The sequence below is a fragment of the Nicotiana attenuata genome, chromosome 2 (genome assembly GCF_001879085.1).
Source record: "Nicotiana attenuata strain UT chromosome 2, NIATTr2, whole genome shotgun sequence".
Lineage (NCBI taxonomy): Eukaryota > Viridiplantae > Streptophyta > Magnoliopsida > Solanales > Solanaceae > Nicotiana > Nicotiana attenuata.
In genome coordinates this window covers 63,864,434-63,873,689 of record NC_031990.1, presented here as the reverse complement: position 1 = coordinate 63,873,689, position 9,256 = coordinate 63,864,434, and the positions used below count along the sequence as shown (strand labels likewise).

Here is a 9,256-nt window from a genome sequence, read left to right as displayed (position 1 = left end):
TCGCATACAGACATGCGTCGCATTCTCTCATGTCCATCGCACTTCAGACCCTAGTTTCCAGGCCGTCGTCGCATTGTTGATTTGCGGTCCGTATTCCAGATATGCGATCGCATTTTGCGTCGCATTTTCCACCATCAGCATTTTGCCCCATGAGTTTGCGGTCCATTATGCGGTTCGCAAACCTGTTGTGCGATCGCATTCTGGACCGCATTTCTTGCACTGGACTTTGTCCAACATTCTATTTTGGTTTGCGATCCTTTGCACATTATGCGGCTCGCATGTAGGATTTGTGATTGCATCTTAGACCGCATTTCCACATTTGTGCTGCATTTTGCTCTTTTCTTGTCTTTTTGTGGCTTTTTGCTTTCATTTTCATGCTCTTAGGTCCTTATACCTCATGTACTGCAAAAATACTAAAATTACATAAGTATAGGAGATAATTGCATTCAAAACAAGCTAAAATCTAAGCAATTTGCATTGAAATGTGCCGAAATTCTCCGGCACATTAACACCCAACTTAAACTCTTGCTTGTCCTCAAGCAACTAAAATGACACTATCCTATTCTAGACTTCATCTAACAGACATGAAACAATAGTGACCGTGGGCGGTGTCCGTTGTCAGTACTACAAGCATGCATTTTTCTATTGTTTACCCTTCCTGAATCATCAATATTTACAAAGAACTAATCAACTTGTGAACTGTGAGCCTCAAACAATGTGACAAAATGCTACCCTCAGCTGAGTGCATTTGCATTTGACTCAAAAACTCAACTTTTGTCCAGTCTCCCAGTTCATGTGCCCTTATTAGAAAGAAAGTCCCAAAATCACTCTATTTACACTTACAACCAAAGGGATGAATTCACAATTTCACTCACCCTCAGAAAGAGTTTCAAGTGTTACAAATACCATACCATAGGCTTGCCCTTATTTTAATTCATCTCTTTATTCTAAGAACGCTCGGTTGGAGATCCCATAAGAACTTTTTAAGCTTGTAAAGTTTAGGGAAGGGTCGGATAAGCATTTGGGTACAAGTGACTATACCCTCCTTGAACACTAATCACATTTTTCTTTCTTGTGCTCTTTGCTTCTTTTCAAACCACAAAGCCTTCATTTGTATCAACTTTTTCACCATTTAGCCACCTCAACTACCTCTTTTATTCTCTTCAAGGCTCCTTATGCATAAAAGCTTACAACTCTTATACTCTCTTTTTTTTCAATTGTTTTTCTCTTTTTTTTTTCTTTTTCTTTTATATACTTTGCCTTAGGAGCTTGAGTAGTTTCATATTTTGAGGTACACTTCCCTACGCTCATTGCACAACCTTGCCAATTTCTGGCTTGACACTCACCCCCAACTTAGGCTTTTAGCCTCATTCTCCATGCTCAAGGAGGGACGGGTTCAAAAGAGGAAATTATTTCACAAAAAGGGAAAGGTTTGTAATGAGGTAGCCAAAGAAAAGGTTAAAAGCTCAAATGGGGTGACTAGTGATACTATCTGTACAATGGGTGGCTTGAAAGGCTAACTGGTTTTCCAAAAATCACAAAGACTGCCTAAGGTCATTTCTCCAACCAAATGTAATTATTAAAAGCATTGAAAAACCAACCAGGCAAGTTCTAGATGGCAGAAGTAAACACAAGAATTATTTACACAAAGAACTCACACACATGGTACACGAACTGTTTGGCTTACATAGTTTGAACCCCTCGAGTCAACACTCGGCAACTCAAAGCTTTCATCATATATACATGTATAACTCTAGGTAGACATAGAGTCACAGAGCGAGCCTCAAGTTCACACAGTTGATCTCTTTTTTTTAATGGAAGGATATAGGCTATATACAGACACACATGCTTGAGATTAGACAATTACACCAAACTGGTCAACATGTTTCATTTTACTGTCCTGGTTCTACTATTACACCCTTGGAAAAGAACCCGGCGAAGAAAAACCAAGGGGAATTCATTGCTAATGACTAAAGATGGACAACTATCTACTTGTTTTTGTTTTTGTTTTTGAATGTGTGAGAGATGAAAGGATGCGAAGATATACCTGACGATTTTGCGGTGGGTAAGTTACTGCATAACACACTATGCGATCGCATAAGTGTTATGCGGTAGATTCAGGTGACTTGCTGAAGGGCCAAAAATACGGTGCACTTATGCGATAGCATAGTAAAAATGCGGTCCGCATAATGCACCAACTCGTCGCATCTTTACCACCAGATTTAGCCAACACACTGTGTTGGTTTGCGACCAAAATGCGGCCCGCATAGTTAAAATGCGACCGCATATGTGCAGCAGACTGTGCAAAGTGATTTTTCTTCCCTTTTTCATGCAATCTTACCCAGTGTTATGATCTTTTGAATCCCCTGCACTCTAACACACACTTTAAATTTCTCAATTAAATCTATCTATCAAAAATTAAAAACTCCATACCACACATGGGTTGCCTCCCATGAAGCGCTTGATTTAACGTCGCGGCACGACGAAGTTGGCGTTTCTTTTGCTTCACTCATTGTCGGGCGTGGACCATCTTTGAGAGCCAGCTGTTCCACTAAATGTTTTTCTCCATCTGTGCCCAAGTAGTGCTTGATTCGTTGGCCATTGACTTTGAATGTTCGGAGCCCTCTTCTGATTGTAGTTCCACAGCTCCAAAAGGAGAGACATTTACCACTTTGAATGGACCGGACCATTTTGATTTTATCTTGCCCGGAAACAATTTGAGCCTTGAGTTAAAGAGCAAAACCAAGTCACCCGACTTGAACTCCCTTTTCAAGATCTTTTTGTCATGGACGAACTTCATCCTTTCTTTATACACAGTTGCACTTTCATATGCATGGAAACGGAATTCCTCCATTTCATTGAGTTGTGTTAGCCTCAAATTTGCAGCTTCATCCTAGTCCAAGTTCAACCTCTTTAAAGCCCACATGGCCTTGTGCTCCAGTTCCACGGGTAGATGACAAGCTTTGCCGAAGACTAACCTGTAAGGAGAAGTACCAATATGAGTTTTGTACGCCGTACGGTATGCCCACAATGCGTCATTTAGCTTCCTTGACCAGTCTGTCCTGTTTGCATTAACAGTCTTTGCTAGAATGCTCTTGATCTCCCGGTTGGAAACCTCAACTTGACCACTAGATTGGGGATGATAAGGTGTGGCCACCTTGTGCTTGACACCATACTTCTCTAGTAGCCCCGTGAAAGCTTTGTTACAGAAATGAGACTCACCAACACTAAGAATGGCCCTAGGAGTGCCAAACCGAGTGAATATGTTTTTCTTCAAGAATGCGGTCACACTTCTTGCCTCGTTGTTTGGTAAGTCAATTGCTTCAACCCATTTGGACACATAGTCCACAACTACAAAGATATATTTCATCCCACAAGAGGTCACAAAGGGACCCATAAAATTAATTCCCCATACGTCGAAGATTTCTATCTCCATGACAAAGTGCATTGGCATTTCATGCCTCTTGGAGATTGATCCTTGCCTTTGACATTGGTCACAAGCCTTGACCATTTGATTGGCATCATGATAGATTGACATCTAATAGTAACCACATTCAAGCACCTTAGCCGCCGTTCGATTTCCTCCATGATGACCCCCAACCGGTGAGTCATGACATGCCTTTAGGATTTGCATAGTCTCTTCTTCTGGAATGCACCTTCTGATAATATTGTCAGCACAAACACGGAAGAAGAATGGTTCCTCCCAATAGTATTGCCGACAGTCTCTCAAGAACTTCTCTTTTGATAGGATTCCAATCCCTCCGGAATAAGGTCACTAACCAAATAGTTAGCAATATCGGCATACCAAGGAGCAAAAGTGCTAGATAGTGCCAATATGTGTTCATCCGGGAATGCATCGTTGATTTCAAGATCTCCCTTTGGTCTCCCTGCTTCTTCAAGCCTTGATAAATGATCCGCCACTTGATTTTGAGTTCCCTTGCGATCCTTGACCTCGAAGTCAAATTCTTGCAACAACAAGACCCATCGAATCAACCGAGGCTTTGCATCCTTCTTTGCCATGAGATAGCGAAGAGCAGCATGATCCGTGTACACTATCACCTTGGATCCCAACAAATAAGCCCGGAACTTCTCAAAGGCATAGACAATGGCAAGAAGTTCTTGCTCAGTTACCGTGTAATTCATTTGCGCCCCATTGAGTGTCTTGCTTGCATAATAGACCGGGTGGAGAACCTTGTTGTGACGTTGGCCAAGCATTGCTCCAATAGCTACACCACTGGCGTCACACATGAGCTCGAAAGGAAGAGACCAATCGGGTGTGACAATAATAGGTGCCGTGGTGAGCCTTTGCTTCAATTCCTCAAAGGCTTTGAGGCATTTCTCATCAAACACAAATTTGGTGTCTTTCTCAAGGAGTTTGCACCTAGGATTTGCATTCTTGGAAAAATCTTTGATGAAACGCCTATAGAATCCGGCATGCCCCAAGAAACTTCAAACACCTTTAATGGAAGTAGGTGGAGGAAGCTTGGAAATAATCTCGATCTTTGCCCGGTCAACCTCTATGCCACGTTTGGAAATTTTATGCCCCAACACAATGCCTTCATCCACCATGAAGTGACATTTCTCCCAATTGAGCACAAGGTAGGTCTCTTCACATCTCTTAAGCACTTGTCTAAGATTGTTAAGACAATGCTCAAAAGAATCACCTACCACCGAGAAGTCGTCCATGAAGACTTCTAGAAAATCCTCTACCATGTCGGAGAAAATGGACATCATGCATCTTTGAAAAGTAGCCGGAGCGTTGCATAAACCAAATGGCATCCGGCTAAAGGCAAAAGTTCCACAGGGGCAAGTGAATGTCGTCTTCTCTTGATCCTCCAATGCTATGTTGATTTGGTTGTAGCCGGAATATCCATCAAGGAAACAATAGAATGACCTTCCCGCTAGCCGATCAAGCATTTGATCAATAAAAGGCATAGGGAAATGGTCTTTGCATGTGGCACTGTTGAGCTTCCGATAATCCATACACACCCTCCAACCGGTCACCGTTCTTGTAGGGATGAGCTCATTTTTCTCATTTTCAAGTACGGTCATGCCTCCCTTTTTCGGCACACATTGCACCGGGCTCACCCAAGAACTATCAACAATAGGGTAGACTACCCCGGCATCCAACCATTTGATGATTTATTTCTTTACCACCTCTTTCATTGACGGGTTCAACCGTCGTTGATGTTCCACACTTGGTTTCGTTTCACTCTCCAATTGGATTTTGTGCTCGCAAATTCCCGCGGGAATTCCACGGATGTCCGCGATTGTCCATCCAATGGCTTGCCTATGCTCCTTCAAGACTTCCAACAATTGTTCTACCTGCACATCATTCAACAAAGAAGAAAAAATTACCGGTAAAGTATCATTTGAGCCAAGAAATTTATACCTCAAGTGTGGTGGAAGTGGTTTGAGGTCTAGTTGCGGAGGTTGGATAATAGAAGGCTTTGCGGGTGGAGTGGCTCTATTCTCCAAGTCGAGAGAGAGCTTTGCCGGAGCATAAGTCTAGGACCCAAGCCCCTCCAATGCATTCACCGATTCCATATACCCCTCCATATCTTCACCATCAAAGTTCACCAAAATAGCCGCCAATGCCTCCCCGAGGCATTGTTCTTCCATTTTCATTTCAACCGCATCCTCTACTTCATCAACAACATCGATTACCGAGATGCTTTCATACTCATGCGGTAGTTTCATACCTTTGCTTGCTTGGAATGTAACCTCTTCATCATTCACACGGAATTTGATCTCATTCCGTTCCGAATCCATTAGTGCTCTTCCAGTGGCAAGGAATGGTCTCCCCAAAATGATAGGGATCTCTTTGTCAACCTCACAATTAAGGATTACGAAGTCGGCGAGTAAATGAAATTTTCCCACCTTCACAAGTACATCATCAACAATTCCCACCGGTCGTTTGATGGAACGATCGGCCATTTGCAATCTCATACTTGTGGGCCTTGGCATACCTAATCCTGCTTTCTTGTAAATGGCAAGAGGCATCAAGTTGATGCTAGCCCCATTATCACAAAGGGCTCTTGCAAAATCATGTGTCCCAATGGTACAAGGAATGGTGAAAGCTCCTGGGTCTTCTTTCTTTTGAACGGTGGATGTTGCAATGATGGAACTAACCCGATGAGTCACATTCACCACTTCATTTTTGGTAGTTTTCTTTTTGGTGATCAAATCTTTCAAATACTTAGCAAAACCCGGCATCTCTTGAAATGCTTCCACAAATGGAATATTCACCGATAATTGCTTGAGAATGTCGTAGAACTTTTCGAGTTTGCTATCATCAACCTTCCTAGCGAGTCTTTGAGGGAATGGAGGAGGAGGTCTAGGAATAGGTGGAAGAGTTTTTGGTGTCTCTTTTACCTTTTCCTTTACCTCTTCCCGGTTTTCTTTTTGCACTCGCAAATCTTCCGGACTCTTTTCAACTCCGACAACACTTGGCTCTTCAACCTCAACCCCTAGTTCGGACTCATCTACTTCAATCACTTGTTCACCCTCTCCTTGTAGTACCTTCCCACTCCGAGTAGTAATTGCCATGATGTGAGAAGTTGGGCCACTCCCACTACCCTTTGGGTTCGCAATTGTGTCACTTGGAAGTGTCCCTTTTGCTTTGGATTTTGTTCCCTTGAGAGATCTCTCATTTGCATTTCCAATTTTTGAATGGATGCGGTATGAGAGCCAACGAGCTCGGTCATATTCCTCGTAGAAGTGTCGGACTTCTCTTGATTTTGTAATACCCGTTCAAGCATGTTTTCCAACTTGGAATCACTTGTTGAACCTTGATTTGAATATTGACCCTTTGGAGGAACATAAGGATTTGAACTCCGATTTGTGAAGTTGTTGTTGTTATTCCAATTTCCTTGATTTGAGCCACCTTGGTCATTTCGCCATTGTTGGTTTCCTTGCCCTTGCGGGTTAGGCCTCCATTGATTTTGTTGTCCTTGACCTTGGTTTTGTTGCCTTTGATACCCTCCTTGAGAGTTGTTGATGTAGTTTGCTTCCTCAAAATCTTCATTTGATGTGGGTTGCACATCCTCCACCACATTCACCTTCTTTGTTTGGCTTTCCGTGAACATTTTTGTCAACACATTGACATTTGTGGCAAGCCCTGCGATTACTTGATCTCTCTCTTGATTTTCCTTAATCAGGTTGGTTAAGGAAGGAGAACCATATGCAACTCCACTTGTGGTATCCTCAGAGTGCCAAGCTTGATTATGTTTTGCCATTTTGTCAAGTATTTGTGTGACCCTTGCGAATGATTTGTCCATAAAAGATCCGTCAGCTGCATTCTTCGCTATAGATTGGTTCATAGGGTCCAAGCCCATGTAGAATTCCTCCAACAAGATAGAGTCCAGAAAATCATGATTGGGAGACCTCACCAAATATAATTTGAATCGATCCCATGCCTCATGTAGATGTTCCCACGGCTGTTGCTTGAAGAAGAAAATTTTATCCCGAAGCTCAGACTTCTTGCTTTGTGGGAACCATTTAGCTAAAAATGCTCGGACAAGTTCAGGCCAAGAAATGATGGAATTTGGTGGCAAGTTTTGGAGCCACCTCCTTGCGTCTCCAGCTAGTGAGTACTTGAACACCCTCAACCTTAGAGCATCATCTGAGACATTGTTCTGCTTATGCATAGCACATACTCCCAAGAAGTTCCTAAGGTGTTGTGTTGGATCATCATCAATGGAATTCCTGAAAAACCCCTCCGCTTTGAGCATTAGGATTAGACCATGTTCCACTTTGAAAGTTGAAGCACCAACAACCGGAGGTACAATAACATTTGTATCCTCTATGTACTCATCTATGTCCGCAAAAGGATTTTCATCCACTTCTTCCTCGTAGTCTGACATGTCTTCCTATCAACACCAAGCAAAACAAGCAAAGTGTGATGGAATAGAATAAGACGTAAAGTAAAGCACACACTAGTTAGTAATTTCAAAACCGTATTCCCCGGCAACGGCGCCAAAATTTGATACGCACAAATTACACTTTAATAAATAGTGTAAGGCAGTCGATGTCAAATATAATAACCCAACAAGGTTGGGGTCGAATCCCACAGGGAATAGGTGTGAAAAGGTTACTCAAATAGTGTGTTACTTGACAAAAGTCGTAATTCTATTCAGTTAATGGTAACAAGAGATGAAATGATTTTGGTTTGAAGTAATGACTAATTGTAATATTGAGAATGTAAATAATTTAATTAGAGAAACCAAGGTTGTGTCCCCTTTAATGAAGTGTAATGCTATCGGTTTTAATATGATATATTTCTAATGGAAGGTCCTTTTGATATGCAAATGATGTCTAAATGACTACCCAATATTTTCCAATAGTTGGGTAGTATTTCCTCTTTATGAATTTTCCAAATATAAAAGAGTTGCAATTAATAACAATCAATATATGCCAAATAAAACCCACTTATTCCTAAGCGATTCTATTAAACAAGGTTTAAAGCCTTGAGTCTTTGATATTTACTTCTACCAAATTCTAACCCACTTTCCCAAGCAAAGCAAGAATTTAATGGCACTTGTTAATGTTTGCAACCACCAACAATAAATGAAGAATGAGAAGTAAATGAATATCAACCAACCATTATATATATATATTCAATGTTAAACACCCATTAACATAACACCCTTTTAGGGTCCACAACCTTAGTATTTAAAGTTAGCTACTCATACTAAAATACAAAAACAAGAGAATATTAAATGCCATAAAGCTTACAAAGTGAAAGATTCTTAATCCAAAAGCTTCCAAAAGAGGAATATTAAAGCCCTGTATTGTAGTCTCAAAGTCAGACAAGATGAGCCCACAAAACCCCAATAAATCTATTTATAGAGGGCCAAAATTCGAGACAAAAATGGACAAAAATACCCTTTCAGGTTAAATATGCAACCGCATATCTGTCGCATAACAGACATGCGGTCCGCATTCTCTTCATGCCCATCGCAGTTCAGAACCCTAGTTTCCAGGCCGTCGTCGCATTGTTGATTTGTGGTCCGCATTCCAGATATGCGATCGCATTTTGCGTCGCATTTTCCACCATCAGCATTTCTCTCCATGAGTTTGCGGTCCATTATGCGGTCCGCAAACCTGTTATGCAATCGCATTCTGGATCGCATTTCTTGCACTGGACTTTGGCCAACATTCTGTTTTGGTTTGCGATCCTTTGCACATTATGCGGCTCGCATGTAGGATTTGCGATCGCATCTTGGACCGTATTTCCACATTTGTGCTGCATTTT

The 9,256-nt window shown here is 41.7% G+C and overlaps 1 pseudogene; it reads right to left on the bottom strand.

The window, feature by feature from the left end:
• LOC109220361 lies at positions 2,552-7,865 on the bottom strand (annotated as a pseudogene).